Source organism: Mizuhopecten yessoensis, unplaced genomic scaffold (assembly GCF_002113885.1).
Source record: "Mizuhopecten yessoensis strain PY_sf001 unplaced genomic scaffold, ASM211388v2 scaffold9761, whole genome shotgun sequence".
In the NCBI taxonomy this organism is placed as follows: domain Eukaryota; kingdom Metazoa; phylum Mollusca; class Bivalvia; order Pectinida; family Pectinidae; genus Mizuhopecten; species Mizuhopecten yessoensis.
The window spans coordinates 116578-128262 of NW_018408209.1; positions in this window are offsets into that span (position 1 = coordinate 116578).

Sequence of the window (11685 nt, forward strand, 5' to 3'; positions counted from 1 at the left end):
CAGTTGTTGCAGTCTGTTATATCTCCAATCATTGGAAGTTGTTACAGTCTGTTATTTCTCCAATCTTTGGAGGTTTCATATTGAGGCCCCTATCTGGGATACCTCGCCAGTTGTTACAGTCTGTTGTATCTCCATTCTTTGGAGGTTTTATGTTGAGGCCCCTAACTGTGATAGCTCGCCAGGTGTTACAGTCTGTTATATCCCGACTCATTGGAGGTTTTATATTGAGGACCCTATCTGTGATACCCCGCAAGTTGTTACAGTCTGTTATAACTCCAATCATTGGAGGGTTTATATTGAGGCCCCTAACTGTGATACCTCGCGAGTTGTTAGAGTCTGTTATATCTCCATTATTTGGAGGATTTATATTGAGGCCCCTAACTGCGATACCTCGCCAGTTGTTGCAGTCTGTTATATCTCCAATCATTGGGATGAGGTATCACAGATAGGGGCCTCAGTATAAACCCTCCAAAGAATGGAGATATAACAGGCTGTACCAACTGGTGAGGTATAACAGATAGGGGCGTCAATATAAAACCTCCAATGAGTCGGGATATAACAGACTGTAACACCTGGCGAGCTATCACAGTTAGGGGCCTCAACATAAAACCTCCAAAGAATGGAGATACAACAGACTGTAACAACTGGCAGGGTATCACAGGTAGGGGCCTCAGTATAAAACATCCAAAGATTGGAGATATACCAGGCTGCAACAACTGGTTAGGTATAACAGATAGGGGCGTCAATATAAAACCTCCAAAGTAAAACCTCCAATGATTCGAGATATAACAGGCTGTAACAACTGGTGAGGCATAACAGATAGGGGCCTCAATATGAAACCTCCAATGATTGGAGATATAAATAAGAGACTGCAACAACTGGGGAGGTATAACAGATAGGGGCGTCAATATAAAACCTCCAAATGATGGAGATATAACAGACTTTAACAACTAGAGAGGGATCACAGATATGGGCCTCAATTTAAAACCTCCAATGATTGGAAATATAACAGACTTTAACAACTGGCAGGGTATCACAGGTAGGGGCCTCAGTATAAAACATCCAAAGATTGGAGATATAACAGGCTGGAACAACTGGCGAGGTATCACATATAGGGGCCTCAATATAAACCCTCCAAATAATGGAGATATAGCAGACTTTAACAACTGGCGAGGTATCCCAGATAGGGGCCTCAATATCAAACCTCCAAAGATTGGAGATAGAACAGACTGTAACAACTGGCGTGGTATCACAGATAGGGGCCTCAGTATAAACCCTCCAAAGAATGGAAATATAACTGACTGTAACAACTGGCGGGGTACCACAGATAGGGGCCTCAATAAAAAACCTCCAAAGATTGGAGAAATAACAAAGTGTAAAAACTGGCGAGGTATCACAGTTCGGGGCCTCAATATAAAACCCCCAAAGAATGGAGATATAACACAGGCTGTAAAAACTGGCGAGGAATCACAGATAGGGGCCTCAATATGAAACCTCCAAAGATTGGAGAAATAACAAAGTGTAAAAACTGGCGAGGTATCACAGTTAGGGGCCTCAATGTAAAACCTCCAAATAATGGAGATATAACAGACTTTAACAACTGGTGAGGTATCACAGATACGGGCCTCAATATAAAACCTGCAATGATTCGAGATATGACAGACTGTAACAACTGGCAGGGTATCACAGATTGGGGCCTCAGTATAAAACCGAGGTATCACAGATAGGGGCGTCAATATAAAACCTCCAATGATTGGAAATATAACAGACTTTAACAACTGGCGAGGTATCACAGGTATGGGCCTCAATAGAAAACCTCCAAAGATTGGAGATAGAACAGACTGTAACAACTGGGCCTCAATATAAAACCTGCAATGATTCGAGATATGACAGACTGTAACAACTGGCGGGGTACCACAGATAGGGGCCTCAATAAAAAACCTCCAAAGCATGGAGATATAACAGACTTTAACAACTGGCGAGATATCAAAGTAAGAGCCACAATATAAAGGGGCGTCAATATAAAACCTCCAAAGAATGGAGATATAACAGACTGTAACAACTGGCAGGGTATCACAGATAGGGGCCTCAGTATAAAACCTCCAAAGAATGGAGATATAACCGACTGTAAAACAGGTGAGGTATAACAGATAGGGGCCTCAATATAAAACCTCCAAAGAATGGAGATATAACAGACTGTAACAACTGGCAGGGTATCACAGATAGGGGCCTCAGTATAAAACCTCCAAAGATTGGAGATATAACAGGCTGCAACAGCTGTGAGGTATAACAGATAGGAGCCTCAGTATAAAACCTCCAAAGAATGGAGATATAACCGACTGTAAAACTGGTGAGGTATAACAGATAGGGGCCTCAATATAAAACCTCCAAAGAATGGAGATATAACAGACGCTAAAAACTGGCGAGGTATAACAGATAGGGGCCTCAATATAAAACCTCCAAAGAATGGAGATATAAACGCCTGTAAAACTGGTGAGGTATAACAGATAGGGGCCTCAATATATAACCTCCAATGATTGGAGATATAACAGACGCTAAAAACTGGCGAGGCATCACAGATATGGGCCTCAATATAAAACCTCCAATGATTGGAGATATAACAGACTTTAACAACTGGCGAGGTATCACAGATAGGGGCCTCAATATAAAACCTCCAAAGATGGGAGATATAACAGACTATAACAACTGGCGAGGTATAACAGATAGGGGCCTCAATATAAAACCTCCAAAGAATGGAGATATAACAGACTCTAACAACTGTCGAGGTATCACAGATAGGGGCCTCAATATAAAACCTCCAAAGATTGGAGATATAACAGACTGTAACAACTGGCGAGGTATCACAGATAGGGGCCTCAATATAAAACCTCCAAAGATTGGAGATATAACAGACTGCAACAACTGGTGAGGTATCACAGATTGGGGCCTCAATATAAAACCTCCAATGATTGGAGATATAACAGACTGTAACAACTTGCGAGGTATCACAGTTAGGGGCCTCAATATAAAACCTCCAATGATTGGAGATATAACAGACGCTAAAAACTGGCGAGGTATCACAGATATGGGCCTCAATATAAAACCTCCAATGATTGGAGATATACCAGACTGTAACAACTGGCGAGGTATCACAGATAGGGGCCTCAATATATAAAACCTCCAAAGATTGGAGATATAACAGACTGTAACAACTGGCGAGGTATCACAGATAGGGGCCTCAATATATAAAACCTCCAAAGATTGGAGATATAACAGACTCTAACAACTGGGCTATCCCATGGTAAGGCAAACTACGTAAATTATAGATATCAACTTTGTAAGTTACTGACTTATATGTTATTGCTTTTTTTTGTATTTCTTAGTCCTGAATAAATATTATTATAATTATATTATTATTTTGTTGTTTAATATAACATCAAACACACAGCTGTGATATTTGTTATCATGGTTAAAATCATTACCTGCACAGATGTTCTATATTTTTGATCCAAATTTAACGTAAATATCACTAAGGTAATAAAATCTAAATAAGGCAATAGTAGATTATTAATTTTAAAAACAAAAACCTTTATCATTGATATGGTCTAAATGCGTATTATCAGGAACAACCGTAACAGTAAATCACTAGCATTATCTGCCTTCCAAATGCATTGCGTGTTAATATTTTAGAAACGGGCTATCGAGGTTCCCCAGCGAGTGACGGTTGGTTATCATGTTTATTTAACTCGAGTTAATTATTTTTAAATTATATAAAGACACAAGGTATACCTCTTTGACAATTTGAAATTTAACGTTTACAAGGTTAGGATAAACATGATAATCAACCATCACGAGTTCGAGATATTTTACTCCCACAACGTTCATGTATTATAAAAACAGATGTTTATCCTTGAAATACATTATTCATGTTACAACTGCCATGAACTATGACGTCACAATGGGAGCAAAGTCACAGGGCATTGTTACTTGACGACGGGTAACTAGAATACTGACCAATGAAATGACGTCCAGGGTGTTACCCACTACTGGATAACCAAACATGTTTACTTACCGGTTTTATTCAATAAATCGGGAGTGAGGTAACATATAGCAGTTGTTTGGAACACTTACCTTGTTATTATACCTTGGTGTGTCAGTTCATATGGAACACGCAATCATGCATCATAATGGGCGTCATTTGTGGTACAGGAAATATATCTTATATACTTTCATCCTTGGAGAGCAATGCTCGATTTTATCTCAAAATGTATTAAGCTTTAACAGGTTAAAAGAATAATAAAGTTTGTCAATTTATTTTCAATATATTTTCTTTTTTATGTATCGACCGTACTGTTCTTTGTTTGATTGTTCATTCAGATAGTATTGACTCTGACAATCTATTAGTTTTGAATAGAACGTCATTTTTTTAGTAAATCAAATCTTTTTTATTTATTTTGAATTAACTATATACATAATTTCCCTACATTTATTTTGCTAATGTTACATTTTAACGTGTAAAATAAGAAAGGAACATATCAATTGAAAGAGTTTTATTTTCAAGAAATGGCATCTGTCAATAGCATTTCACCGTTGTTTAATTCTGGCGTCGTCTTTCTTTACGGGGGATACTATACTGCCTTTTTACAATTGTTTCAGATCATCTGGCAGCCTGTAGAGAAATAAGTAAGCATGGTATAATTGTTGAATTTTTTCGTTTTGTATTTATCTTTCATCATTTACTTTGCTGACGCGAACACATTTCTCCGAAATTATATCATATAATATAATAAAATGTATTAATATAATTATTGAATCTATGAAGTACCACTTCACAGGTTGTTGTGAAGAAGAGTTTCATTTATTTCAATTATTTGATTTGAAGATATTCTTCCTTTTTTATATCAGGTGACGTAAAACAAAATGGGTTTTTTCTGGCTTGTAATTTCTTTTTGTATGTACAATGCATTCATCAATCATTACGATGCTGTGAATGTATAATTCCTGGATAGCGAAATTGGTCAATTGTGTTCAATGATTAGTCTAACTTGTTGTAAATATTGTACATTTTATGTCGACCACATGTGAGACGAGTCATTGACTCAATGTGTTATCGAATTTAAATAAAGTCTATTATTATTATTATTATTATAACTCTGTTTCACGTGAATTTGCTTTCTCATTTTCATTTATATTCATTTTGGATATTCACTCACTCAAATTAATTAAATTTCGAACAATTTTAATTCGCTTATATACATCACAAGATCTTATTTATATGGAACAGATTTGCTGAAAAAAAGACGTTAACATATTTTGGAGTGATTATGTACTCACGGGACCAAATTGGTTACGAATCTGCGCATTTTCATCTGCGATCCAATCAGCTTAGAATCTACAGGTGCATGTCCATTCTCGTTTTTATCTTGGGGACGAAAAACGAAACTTGTGAGAAATAATTGGTGAGAAAAGTAAATACGCAATAACTACAGCGAGAAAAACGAATCTATAATGTTGAATACATGTATGTAAATACAATATGTAGTATATAATGATAAGTAGGGTTTGAAAATTGGAATTGATTTGGAGAAAAAGTATCAAATGTTGTTACTTTTCAAGACGTTCCTCATATACTTATACCAACAAAATAACGAAATGAATGTATATCGATGTTGTTTTTGTCAGAAAATAGTTTTACTAACAAATAGACAATATGTTCTGCGCCAGATCTACCCAATATGGTTAGTCGACGACGTGCCAATTTACTAGAAAAACGTTGGAAGATGTCTCCCCAGAAGAAAAGCAAATACAAACTTGTTTACATGAAGGACTATCTATTTGTGGACTTGGTGGAAAAAAATAGGCGTTAAATATTTGTGACAATTTTGAAGAAAGAGATGGTATATAAAACGCTAGTAAAGGAACAAAATTGCGTTTTATTATGACTTATTTTAGTTTTTGGATGAATTGTTTAATTATATGTAGTTGATAAAACATTATTAATCGGCCATTGTACTCATTTAGGTGAGGTAATCTAATATCAGATGTATCTCGAGTGTTTGAGAATCATAAAGGTATAGAACAATTCTGATAAATACTTACATTATATCATTAATTTGTATGTACAAAGTACAATAGGTAAAACGTAAGCCTACATAAACTGTTTGATTTTTTACTGTTATTATTATTAGTATTATTTCATTTCATCTGGATAAGAAAATGTGTGGAATTTGCAAGAGTTTAAATATATTTTTTCTTGTGTTTAATATTATAGGAGAAAAATACTCAATAGCGCGGGAAATGACGTTACATGGTGCAATCATACCGTATTCGTTCATTATTTCGTACATTAGTGCCACCCAATCTCTTCACTTCCGGTTGCCGGTTATAAATGTGAATGAGTGCACGAAGAAATTATTAAGTTAAGTGTCCATGTTTTGTTTTATTTTAAACATCATATGCCTTATATTAAGTTTTATTCAGAATATTAAAACCTGGTAGGCCTAATTGAATCGGCTACTTATGCATCTTGGTTTTCATATTAAGGGTTGTTGTTAGTGGTCGATACGCTTTCATGCTCAAAGTATTTTAGGTCGACCTCCCTGTGACATGTCAACTTCCGGTATACGACATGGAGGCAGGGGCTCTTGTGACGGTCGATTAAAGTAAGTTTTCCTGTTCAAATTGTTCACTCTATGACTTTATTGTCTGTGGTAGGCCTAATGAAATTCCGAATAAGATATGGCAATGATCGTAGAGTTAGTAAATATCCTCGATACACCAAGCAAAGTTACACTTTGTAATCAAAACAGCATCAGCGGTTTTTCCAATTGTTGATATGTACTTTTTAAGGCCGCTTTTTAAGTTAATTCTTTTGTTGTTGTTTCTGATTAAAACTATTGATGTGTAGCTGATTCAACAGCAATAAAGCTTTTCAAGCATGGTGTTTGAAGCATAATTTTCTTGATTGTTGCTACCAGACTGTCTGCGTATCGGTAGTACTCAATTCCCTCACTTATGGCTGCCAGTGACAAAATGTGAATGAGTGCACGCCAAATTGTATTGCAATTAGTGGAAGTGGTCGATACGTCTTCGTGCTTAGAGTATGTTAGTAAGACCTCGCTACCTTGACTTTCTGAATATAGTGGAATCAGATAGCTAGTTTCATAAGTTTGTTGGGTTTTTCTATGCGCGGGGGNCTGAAATTTATATCACTTTCTTTTGGGGGGAAGTGGTACATTTGAAATACGAAAATGGTTGCATTCATTATTTTGTCATATTAGTGAAAGGTTGCTGTATGCATGTTTTACATCACAGGTTAAGAATTAATATTTACACGGTACGGTGTTTATTTTATGTAAAAACTACTTTTATATACTTTAGCGGCTATAAGTTACTGGTGATATATTGAAAATATGTAGTGTAAATTTTAGGGGGTTATCTTCTGATCCTATAAAGAGAAGGGACATTTTTGAAAAATATAAAAATAAATATGATATAAATTTTTTGATTGATACACATTGAAAGAAGGAAGTAGAAGGCCATTGGAAATTTGAATGGGGATACGAAGCTTGGTTTAATTCTTATACATCAAACAGTCGGGGGATGGCTATTCTTTTTAATAATACTTTCAGTTATAAACTATTATCAACATTTAGGGACAAAACAGGCGATATTATTATCTTAGATATCAATATCACTTCATGCAATAGAAATTTGAAACTTGCAGCAGTTTATGGTCCAAATGAAACAGATATTAATTTTTATCATTTTTTATCTAATCAAATACAGTTACGTGAAAATACATCTTTAATTTTAGGGGGTGACTGGAATGCACCACAGAGTTATGTAGAAGACACAAAAAAATACGTTAACAGGAATATTGACGCTAATCAAAAGGAAATTATATCAATTATGGAAAAAATTGATTTAGTAGATATATGGAGAGATCAAAATCAGGATAAGAACTTTTTTACATGGCATGGTCCACAGAGAAAACAAGCTAGACTTGATTATTTTTCAATATCTTCAGATTTAAATCCTTTTGTATGTAAAACCGGTATTTGTGCAAGTTATAGGTCGGTGTTGGTCTTGTCAAAAAATGTATTGGAGATTTTATAGATATATATGCTACTAATCCTGAAGAGGAAGATATAAACCTTATTACCTTTTCAATAAGTGATAAATTGCTATGGGAGACTTTGAAATTAATGATTAGAGGGAAAACTATAGCTTACTCATCATATAAAAAACGGGAAAGAGATAAATTAGAAAATGATCTAGAAGTAAAACTGGAAAAGTTACAGCAGGAAGAAGATAGGCAGTTGGGGGCTATTGACGAAGTAGAAAATGAGTTAAAGTTGATTAGAGACAGTAAATTAAAGGAATTGTTTTGAGAGCAAAAGCAAGATGGAGAGTTGAAGGTGAACGGAGTTCCAGTTTTTTTTGCAATTTAGAAAAAAGACATTGTCAAGAAAAGTTAATTCCAAAGCTTATAACAGAAACTGGCGAAGAAATAACAGATATACACGACATTTAAGGAGAACAGAAAAAATTCTATCAAACACTCTTTACTAGCTCATACACAAATGATAATGTAGCGAATGACTTTTTTTGATAATGACAATCCCTTTATAAATAAACTGTCCCTGGAACAAAGTAACCAGTTAGAAGGAAAAAAACATTACCAGGAATGTCTTAAATCCCTACAAAATATGAACAATAATAAATCTCCTGGAATAAATGGATTTACTGTAGAATGTTACAAGTTTTTTTGGACAGATATCAATAGGTTTTTAATTAATTCACTTAACCAAGCATATGACGAGGGACTTCTACCTATAACACAACGTCAAGGTATGATTGCATGTATTCCGAAAGAAGGTAAATCTAAATTATATGTAAAAAATTGCAGGCCTATTACCTTACTTAATGTTGACTACAAAATTGTTTCTTCAGTTATTTCAAATATAATTAAAACAGTTTTAAACAGTATAATAATTGAAACACAAAAAAGGCTTCCTTAAAGGAAGATATATTGGAGAATGCACTAGGCTTATTTATGATTTAATAGAACATACCGAAAAAGAAAATATCCCTGGATTATTGTTACTTATAGATTTTGAGAAAGCCTTCGACTCTCTAGAGTTTAATTTTATCTTTAAAACGCTTTCCTTTTACGGCTTTGGTCCTTCTCTTTTCATCTTCTCAATGGATAAAAACTTTCTATAATGATAATTCATGTTGTGTAATAAACAATGGACACTGCTTCAATTTTTTTAATGTATGCCGTGTAGTTAGACAAGGCGACCCTATTAGTCCATATATCTTCATCCAATGAAAGTAAATCCTAATATAAAGGGTATTAAAGTAAATAATTCAGAATACTTGATAAATCAATTTGCAGATGGCACTTTCTTTACTTTATCGGATGATCCATATTCCTTAAATTCTGTTCTTGAAATTTTAGATGATTTTGGTAATGTTTCTGGTCTTAAGATAAATATTGAAAAAACCCAGACAATTTGGATTGGGGCATAACGGGGTTGTGGAGAGGAAATACTTCCAGTTAGGAATTTGAATTGGAATCACCAAGGAACATTTAAATTATTAGGTATCACTTATAACTTTCAATTGGAAAATATTTTGGAAGATAACTTCAGACAAAAGTTAGTCGCTGTCAAAAAGCTACTAAATGATTTGTCATTCAGAAACCTTACATATATTGGCAAAGTAACTGTTATAAAAACTTTAGCTGTGCCCATTTTTATTCAAACATTTACTGTCTCACCAGACCCACCCTTAGAAGTGGTCAAAGAGCTACAGAAATATTTCTTTGAATTTGTATGGAACGAAAAGGTAGACAAAGTAAAACGTACAGTTATGTATGGGGATTATAATGAGGGAAGTTTACGTGTACCACACATTATATCTTTTTGTCATGCCTTAAAAATGTGCTGGATAAAAAAATTATTGGATCCATTAAATACTTCACCTTTGAAGACACTGATATTAGATAAAATTGAACCATATGGGGGAGATAAAGTCTTTAAAATGAAAAAAGAAGGGCTGTTAAAAATTTCCAAATTCTTAAATATCTTTTGGAGAGAAATATTCACTATATAGGCAGAGTTAACTGGTGATGAACTCCCCACAACCCCCGACACTGTTACTTCTCAGCCGATCTGGTATAATAACTTCATTAAAATTGATAATAAGATTTTTATTTATAAACATTGGTGTGAAGAAGACATTTTTTTATTGGGGATCTTGTTGAAAACAATATTTTTTTAACCCATGAATACTTTTGTGAGAAATTCAATTTGGATGTTAATTTCATTGAATTTTTGGGAATTTTGAATGCAATACCAAGGTCATGGAAACAAATTTTATTTCAAAGAAATGAACCAATTGAGACAAAACAAAGTAAATGTATTCAGTATTTGAAGAAACATGAAAAGGTTACAAACTATTTTTATAAATTTATGCTGAAATCAGTCACAGAAATACCAAAGAAAAGTCAAGATGCATTGCAGGAAATTTTACATGTAAACATTCCCAAAGAATCCTGGTGTAAGTTTTATTCAATTCCGAGATATATTACAGATGACACTAAACTTCAGAATTTTCAGTTCAAACTCATTCATAGAATTCTATATACTAATACCAAAATAATGCTATGTAAATTGAGTGAAACAGAAAGATGTACATTCTTTGGTGCGGGAAGAGAAACATTAATACATTTATTATGGGAATGTTGTCATGTACAATCTCTTTGGTCATCATTTATGTATCTCTTAAGGTCACAATATGAAATAGACTTAGCAAGAGACCCAGTTATCATGTTGTTTGGTATTTTTGAAACTGAAACTGAAAATGAAATCAATTTCTTGATTTTGATATTAAAATATTACATATATTTGTGCAAATTAAGGAGGAAAACCCCTACAATTACTGAATGGAAGTGTGGACTTGATACATATTCAAATAAAAAGAAAGATTATGGTAAATCAAAAATGGAATTTCATTGACAGAATGCTAAATATGGATACATAATTGGAGTTGTAAGCATTTTTTTTTCTTCTCTTTTTTCTCTTTTGTTTTTTTGGATACAATCTTCAGAGTTAAATCAATCATGAAATATGTCAAAATTAATGTAGCAATGCAGCAGTATGATTTTTTTATATTTGTATTTGTTGTAATAAAGTTTTATAGATTAAAGTTCTGTTCAAAGATATAGATAACAAACGTACAGTGGCCTTTCATTATTCTAACTGATATTTACATATTTTTGCATGTTTTGAATGTGACAACAAAAATTTTGAATAAAAAAAAAAATAAAAAAAAAATAGACAATAGTGGTTAGAACACAGTGGCCTACCGTAAAGCCAGAAAACAAACATGTATATGTAAACACTTCTTGCTTTGTATATTGTTGTTTTTGTAAGTGCTTTAAATTCAGGTGTTACATAATCCCTCTGTAAGTTCAATCTAGCAATTTAATATGATTTATTTTTAATTTAAGTATATTCGTATCATTATTATCATGTCCATTTGTAATCAAGCCTTACAACACGGCAAAGTTACCGAAATGATTATTTTACCTATTTCAAAATATGTCCTTTTAGGGCACGTTTGCTTATTATAAATACCATATCATATTTACTGTCCAATTTTCATTTTATATAT